Here is an 8,449-nt window from a genome sequence, read left to right on the forward strand (position 1 = left end):
CTGGCATAGAAAGCATTTTCCATTTCTCCTCCTGAAGCTGTTCCACTTAGTATAAATAATGAAATATTCAGTGAGCCACAGAAAGAGACTGAGTTTGTAGCCTGGGGTGCTCCACCAAGTAAGAGACAGCCCAGGTGAGAAGCTTCATCATGGCTATTGTATTGGCTATTCTGGGCATGATATGAGAAAATTGCCATAACGTATTTTGGCTTTGATCCAGTCTGCCTTTTGCAACAGAAAAAAAAAGAAACATTGTGGAAAATTTTTCATCAGCTCTATTATAGGCATGCAATACTTGTGACATTTCATAAGGAAATGGGAATTAGGAGAAACAGCACTGTGATTGTTACCACCTTGCATAGCATACCTGTCACCAAGCTGGGCTTTTCTAGATCAAAAAGAAATTAGTAATTTAGTCTGAACTGTAATAGACTCAAGGCTTTGTGAATTGGAAGGGACCACAGGACGTTCTCAAGCCTGTGCACTACTTGTGCTGAGGCTGCTTACACCACTGACAACTGAAAAATGAAACTGAGTATAGACAAATCTGAGATGAGCTGGTTTTGTGCCATTCTTCTTAACTTTAGGAGGTAAAAATGGAACCCAGCAGAGGGTGAAAACTTCTTATTCCGAATATGTATTTTACATAAATAATATATGAAGATTTTATTTTATTTATTTATTTATTTTTAACACAGAGAGAGATGCTCAAGGCCAGGCTGGATGGGGCCCTGGGCAGCCTGAGCTGGTGAGTGACAACATTGCCTATGGTAGGGGGTTGGAACTGGATGATCCCTAAGGTCCCTTCCAACCTAAGCCACTTAGATTGCTTTTATGATTGATTCTATGAAAACTCTTGTTACTTTTGTTACAGTTTTTACTGGTAATTAAAGGACCAACATATCTACAAAATAAACAGTTACTATACCAAATTACCTCACATCTAAAACTACATAAACCACATACTCACTGCAGCCTTCAGACATGTTATGCAGATGTATATCTAGTCCTGTATCTTCAATTGTAATAAGTATTAAATTAATGTTGGATCAGAGATTCAGATAGAAAAGAGAGGCAGGTGAAGAGTTTTCTATTAGTCTGGGTTTAATGAGAAATGTATCATATCTCCCCAGTTAAGTCATTTGTACTTTCTTTGCAATTATCATTACAGCTAATTAACAGCAAGTGCTCACATCCAACAGCTTCTTAAAGGAGGAGTGGGGTGGAAGTGAGATGTAAATTTTTAATACATTTGCCTTAAGTCCACATGGGAACTGTGAATAATTGATGGTAATGGAAGTTAACCCTGAACCCATCAAAGGGGATCTTTGCATTTTATCTGTTCCCCAGTCTCCCCCATAGCAGCTCCCCTTTGCACACAAGGTGGCTTTCTTGAGGCACCAGGCCCTATGAGATGTGTTACCTCCAATTAAGGATGTCAATTGACAGCTGCTCTCTAATCAGGGGATTGAGGAAAACGCAGCAGCTCCCACACTATCTCCAGCTGTGTGTTATGGTGGGCTGGACGTTGCTGTCCTTCAGATTTGCCACCTGAGGGGCTGAGAGGTGATTCAGTTGTTATCAACCAGAATAGTAGGTGGGTGTCTATAGCAGTCTAACTGATTCCAGTTATCACAACTGAAATGAGTTTGAGATTGATGGTGTACCTACCAGAATGCCTACCAGGAGGTGGTGGGAGGCCAGACATGTTTCTCAGCAGGACAAATGTGTGTGGATGAAGTTCTTTGTCTAGAGTCTACTGAAACCAGGTTAGTGTGTTGTTGTTGTTTTTTTCCTCTGGAAAGTGACTAACATAGAGCACAATAGTTTTCCTTTTTTTTTCTTTTTTTTTTTTTTTTTTATCTGTGTTTTTTCCCCTGGATGCTACTTTCTGCCAAGCTAGAAAGGGTGAAAAAACCATATACACTATATACAGCTAAGAAGAAGGATATGAAATTGAGGGTATTTGTCAACCCGAAGTCAGAAATTATCTTGCTATGTGCTCTGATGGTTTTAGGATAGTTAAACCATGATTAGGACTGGTTGAAGGGAGCAGTTACTTTGGATTGCTCTGTTGACTGGGAATTAGAAGTTGGCTTAGAGGTGAGATCCAGGATATATTTAAAACAAAAGCACAACAACAACAAAAACAACTGTATAAAAAGAGCAATCCAAAACAACGTTGATTTTTTAGAGATTAGGGCCACCAGAGTTATGTATGCACCTATTTTCAAGGGACCTACCAAAGGCCTCCAGCACAAACCTACTCCTGTTCGACCACTCTGGTTTTAAGCTGTGTGTTTTCTTCCTTGGCTCTCCATTTCTTTAGTGGATATAGCAGGCAGAGGTGGGGTTTACTTTCCTTCCTTTGCTGAAAAGTCTTCCTGGAAGTCATCTTATGTAATGGCATGTTAAGTCTGTCTTCAGGGTATGTGGAACTAAACATAGTACAGACTGTAGCTTATGTTGAGATGCTTGAGTTAGTTTAAAAGTAACTGGATTGGGGGCTGCAGAAAAGTCATACAGATGACAAATTCTAGGTAAGGATTTATCAGGCTTTTTTCATTATCCTTTTTTAAGTGGATTAGACCATGCTGGCTGAAAGAGAGCAGATGCAGAACAAGAGTTAAATCGTGCCAGATCTGAATATATTTGTCAAGTTATTATATACACTGCAATAAGAGGCAGCAGGATTCCAGTAATAGTCAGTGTAATATTAGTTTCAAACGATTGTACATCTTTTTTTCCTGCAGAAAAATTGTTTGCTACAAAAGCACATTATATTTAGGAATAAATAAAAACACATTCTAAACCATAGTATTACTGTAGCTTCATTTTCTGTCTCTTAGGACAATACAGATCAAGTGGTCTGACTGTGGTTGAATGTTGCTTCACAGGGTGTCCGTAAGCATCTGTAAAGCTTTCATAATACATTAAATTTAGTTAACAGGGACATATGCTTTAAGTACCATGGGTGTGTTTTTTTGGTTTTTTTTTTTTTTGAGGAGGACAGTGAATTTCTTGCCAACTTTCTACTGCAAACTCCATTTATTCTTGCCTTTCAGGAGACAGTAGTCTCCTATCTAAAGAAAAGACTCACGTTGAGCAGGCAATCTCAGGCCCAAACCTGAACTTGTTTTCAGTCTGCTATTTTTGTAATGTGAATCCAGGGAAATAAATAAAGATGAAAGCTGAAAAGAAGAAGGGTACTAATGACTCTGAATGGTTTGAGACCATCTTCCATACCTTCGTGTCTGATCTCCAAAGTAACTTGTCCTAGAAATTCCTTGTGAAGTCCGTAATGATATGCACTGCATACACGAGGAAAGGAATACACTTTGCTAATCAGTACACTGTCCTAGCAGCAAAAGAAGCTTCTGACAAGTTGCTGTCCAGTGATCTGGATCCCCTAAAGGACTCATCAAGGAGTAGGAAAGAGGCGTAAACATTTCAAACAACAATTTAAAGCCTTCTTTTGATTAAAAAAGAAAAAACTAATCTGGATCTTTTCCTTATGGAAGTTGCCTTGAAAATATTACCCTATTGCCAGGACTGACAAAGTTGTGAATTTCTAAAATAAATAGGTAAAATCACAGCTTGCTTGCAGCTGTGCTGCTGCATTCCCAGCTATCACACAACATCTTTTCAGTCAATTACGCTCCTGGCAGTGCTTGTGTCCTTCTCTGGGAGCTGCCATGTTTTGGGATTATTTTTTTTCTGGACATACTAGCTTTCAATATGAATTTTCCATGGCTCTTATTTCTAAAATCATCAATAACTGCATTCTCCTTAATGGTGTTATCTATAAGGAAGGGAGGAAAGTGTCTGAAAAAAATACACCAGAATTGAGTTCTCTGCCAGAGTTTCATTATATGCCTGTGTACTTTTCATCTTTCCTTTCCTTAGACCCATAGCCTGCAGCTAGCAGCATCTTGAATGTTTATAAAGCCTCTTTTCCCCTATAGATGTATGTTTATTGTAAGGAAACACAAAGGAAAGGGCTGGACATTGGTGAATGAATAGCAAGGAACTTTAAAAAATAGAAATAAATCTGAAATAATGCACCATTCTACTTCTGGGACTATTTAGTATTACATCTACCTTTAAATAAATAAAAGGACAGGTTTCATAAATTACAGTGGTGGAACTGCAAGCATAGTTTTCCAAACACAGATCTATTTTCATAATGGTGAACTTTGAATGTGTGTCTCAGGAAATACTTCAAGGCTTGATTTCAGCCATGCAAATATCATGTCAGTAGGCCTTATGAAGTCAGTAGGACAAATAATTTGATTTAAACTAAAAAGTGTTTAAGTAAATTGAAAGTCAGCAGCTCTCAGCAGGGAGACATTCCTCTCTTTAGTGGGCTACTACAAATGTAGTACTACAAATTTTTGACATCTCTGTGCTTCAACAAGTATACATTTGCTATTAACGATGCTAGCATGCCCTCATCTTATTTAACAAGCATGTTTCTTTCTCTTTCTTTAGTCATTTAGTTCATTTTAATAATTGGCCATGCAGATGAAGCATATGAGAATTTTTTGCAAAGATTTATTAATTATTGGTAATAATTTGCTGACAGGAGCGTGCTTCTCCTTCCTTTTTACCTTTCCACTTCACTTGCTTTTGCCCCTTGCTAGATCTTTCACACAGGATCCCCTCCTCTCTCTTCTGCTGGCCCATGCTTCTGCTCCCTCTGCATTGAAATGCCTAGGACTGAAAACTGTTGCATTGACTGATATTGTGGCAAATACCGTCCCCTTCCCTGCACAGCCATTTTATCACAGTTCCTAAAAGGCAGCAAGTCTTCCAGATGAAGATTAAAATGATTGAAATGAAGCAATCTGTAACACTCTTAATTTTCATGATTCTGTTTAGAATCGTGCCATAAATAATTGTTTATTCTCTATTAGTTATGATAATTAAAAATAAGTAAATTAGAATTTTACATCCAGTTTAACCAGAAGCAAAGCATTTTAAATTTTTTCAGTGCTTGGAAATTTAAGAAGCAAAATAAACTACGCTGGTTTTGGGCTAAACAAAATGTTTTGTTTGCCTCTTCCCCCGTGGAAAACATTGTGTGCATCTGTTTTGCAGAAGTATCTTTTACTTCACTTGTTTGCATGCATTTAATGAAAGATGTAGCACTCAGTATCAGCTGATGGGGAAGAAATAATTTAGAAAATACTGCAATTATTATTATTATTATTTTTTAAATCACAATCAATCATGCTTATTTTCTGATGTATTTTTAAGCTATTAACTTAAACATACAGAATGTAGACCTAAAACACTTCCATCAGCTGACATCTTCTCCTTTAGAAAAGCAAAGTATTACAAACCTGTCTATCACTGGTGTAGAACATCTGAATCTCTTTGCCATCGCTGCCTCTTGTAATTTAATTCATTTCTCTACTGATTCTCTTGTTTGGCTTTATTAACTACAAATTCAATTCATCTCATGTTGGCTTAGGCTTGCAAATATAATTTCGCACTGTACTTAAGAAATTTTGCTCTTCTGACCGTGCTTTTAATTATGGTTCATAGACATTGACAGCCATTGGGTCTGTGCTTCTTCCTAATCTGACCCAGTTCTATCAAGTGGCACAGACACGTGTCCATATATAAATAATACTGCATTAACTCCCATGCATGTGGAAATGCTCCTGGTGCCAAACAGCAAGTATTATCAGGGGTTATTTTTTTTATTCACAGTCTATTATTGTCTTTGGTGTTTTACGCTGTTCATTCTTGCCTACTATTCTCCATGATAAGACTGAGCACAGCTCAACAATTCCTGGTTTGCTTTGCTATTCTTCCTTCGACAGTTACTTTTTTGACTTCTTTTTTAGACTCTGCTTCACAGTTTAATTTTTCCCCTCTCTGCTTTTCTGTATTTGATTTCGTAGTCTTTCTAATAACTGTGGCAATTCCAGTTCCTCTGAGAAGGAAGGTTATCTGGGAGGTGAAGGTACTAATGGGAATGAGTAGTTATCCCTCTGATTATTAGAAGGAGTTGACCACTCCTTCCCTATGACCTGCCGTGTCTCAAGCTCTCAAACCACAGCTGGCCTTTGACCAGCACTGTGGGTAATGAGCATTGAGCTCAGCAGCTTCTCTTGCCCTTCCTTTGCTCCATGCCTGGGATTTGCAACCCAAATTTCTCACAAAACATGTACAGCAGCAAAGCTGTGCTGGGTAAATTGAGGCCAGATCTGTGTATCTGGGGAAGAAAACCATCAGAAGGTGGGTGGTCAGAAGCCCTGTTATTTACACAGGAAGTGGAAACACTTTAAGCTGCTTCCATCTTAAGTCCCTATCCTGGTGAAATCTGCTGCTGTAGCTTTTGCCACCTTCCTTGCCCTAGAAAGCTGTTCCCTTTCCTAATTAACTCAGAGCGTACGGTGCTGCTGCAGAGCTAACAAACAGTTATCTGTGCTGAGAGCAGAGCTGGAAGGTGCCAGCAGGGCAGGCAGCTCTGTTAATTACAAACTGCCACATCTCCTATTAGTGAGAGAAGCAGCTCACATGCTCCAGGAGTGCTGCTATTTTCACCCTCTCTCACAGTCTGATATATCCTGTAATCTGAAACGTTTATCGACAACTTAGTTTTCACCAGAACCCTCAGCGTGCTCTCCTTTACTTTAACCTCCCTCTAATCTTCAGCCAGCTGCAACCAGATACCTCCTCCTGGCAACCTGCTGCACTGCTTCCTTTTGAGATCTTCATTTTCTTGTAGCAATTTGGCCCTTCTGCAATCCTTGTTATTCTTTTGACCTCTTTTTTTTTTTTTTTTTTTTTTTGGTGCTATTCCCTCTCTGTCATTTAATGAGATAAAATCCTATCATTGCCATGTCTGAGAGTCAGAACTCCAGCGAGGGACTTGTTTGATGGCTATCACAGAATTATTAAGTTTGGAAAAGGCTTCTAAGATCAGCTAGTCTGTCTACTTACCACCAATACTGCCCAGTAAGCCTCGGCTCTACATACCACATCTAGGCATGTTTTGAAAATCTCCAGGGACAGTGACTCCACTACCTCCCTGGGCAGCCTGTGCCAGCACCTGACCACTTCTTCTGAGATGTTTTTCCTCGTATCCAACCTGAACCTCTCTTGGCACAACCTGAGGCCATCGCCTCTCATCCCGTTGTTGTTACCCAGGAGAAGAGACTGACATCCATCTCGCTACAACATCCTTTCAGGGAGTTACAGAGAGCGATAAAGTCTCCTCTAAGCCTCCTATTCTTCAGACTGAATGATCCCAGTTCCCTCAGCTGATTCCCATAAGATCTGTGTTCCAGGCCTTTCACAGCTTTGCTGCCTTTCTCTGGACATGCTTCAGGTCCTCCATATCTTTCTTTACCCCTCTAGAGAGCCCTAGGCTGAAAAGCATACCTGAGGTATGGCCTCGCTAGTGCCAAGTACAGGAGGACCATCACCTCCCTGTTGCTGGTAGACTTCTCAATCAGGAGTCAGAGATCAAGCCCATACTGTCCAATCTGGGATGATTCTGGGAAGAAGCTTCAGTCTCTTATCTGCTTTAGGTCTTCCCCAGGTCTGCTGTATGTAGTTGTAATCCATTTCATAGAAATGAACATGGAGGAATGAGCTTTGCAGTACTTGAGCGCTTGTCATTCTGGGAGATGCAGTGGGAAGTCCTCAGAAATAGGGTGAAGACTCATTTCACAAGAAACAAAAAACGTCATGCTTGCAGGGAAAAAAGGGTACTTCAGACTCCCCTTGAGATAAATGTAGCTAGAACTAACGCATGCCAAGAACTGAAGAACAGCCAGAGGAAGTCATTTGTCATGCAGAACAATGGTGCCCTATTCTAATTGGTCTCACAAAATCTGGTAACTCCTAATAACTAGGCCACACATTCTTGACATCCATCTACTGATGCCTTCTTCAGTCAGCTATTTGAATATGTGTAGATGTGTTTCTCAAAAAATGGGTCTCTGTGGCCTCTTTGTAAGGTGTACCAGAAGGTGTTGTTTTAAGAAGGAAAAACACTTTCCCCTGGGAAAAGGATTGCTGAAAATGTGCCAGCTCTGGAACACAAACAGGGGTTGGTAGTAGCAGTGAAATACAGGGGTCTTGTTTGGGTGAATTGATGTAGTTGGTGAAGTCTGTGAGGTGAGGTGACGCACAGTGGCTCAGGGATGCTGGAGCACTTGGCACCAGCCATGTTTGTACAGGCTTTTTTTCTTTTTTTCTTTTTTTTTTTTATTTTAAAAAACTAAAGGGCTGCCACTATTTGTATGCTTTAAAAATCTCGTATTTCATTATCTATAGTCTCTCGAGGACAGAATTTAGCCTTTGGCTGTTACATCCCAGTCAAAGTGCCATGCTTGTATTACTTTCTTCTTTAGAATCCTTGGTGGGAAAATGAAGTACATGAAATGTGAGCAGTCATTTGACATCCCTTTGGAAATTAATCCAGAAA

This window comes from Coturnix japonica, chromosome 7, assembly GCF_054131305.1.
Source record: "Coturnix japonica strain WE chromosome 7, WE-NBRP24, whole genome shotgun sequence".
NCBI classification, from domain to species: domain Eukaryota; kingdom Metazoa; phylum Chordata; class Aves; order Galliformes; family Phasianidae; genus Coturnix; species Coturnix japonica.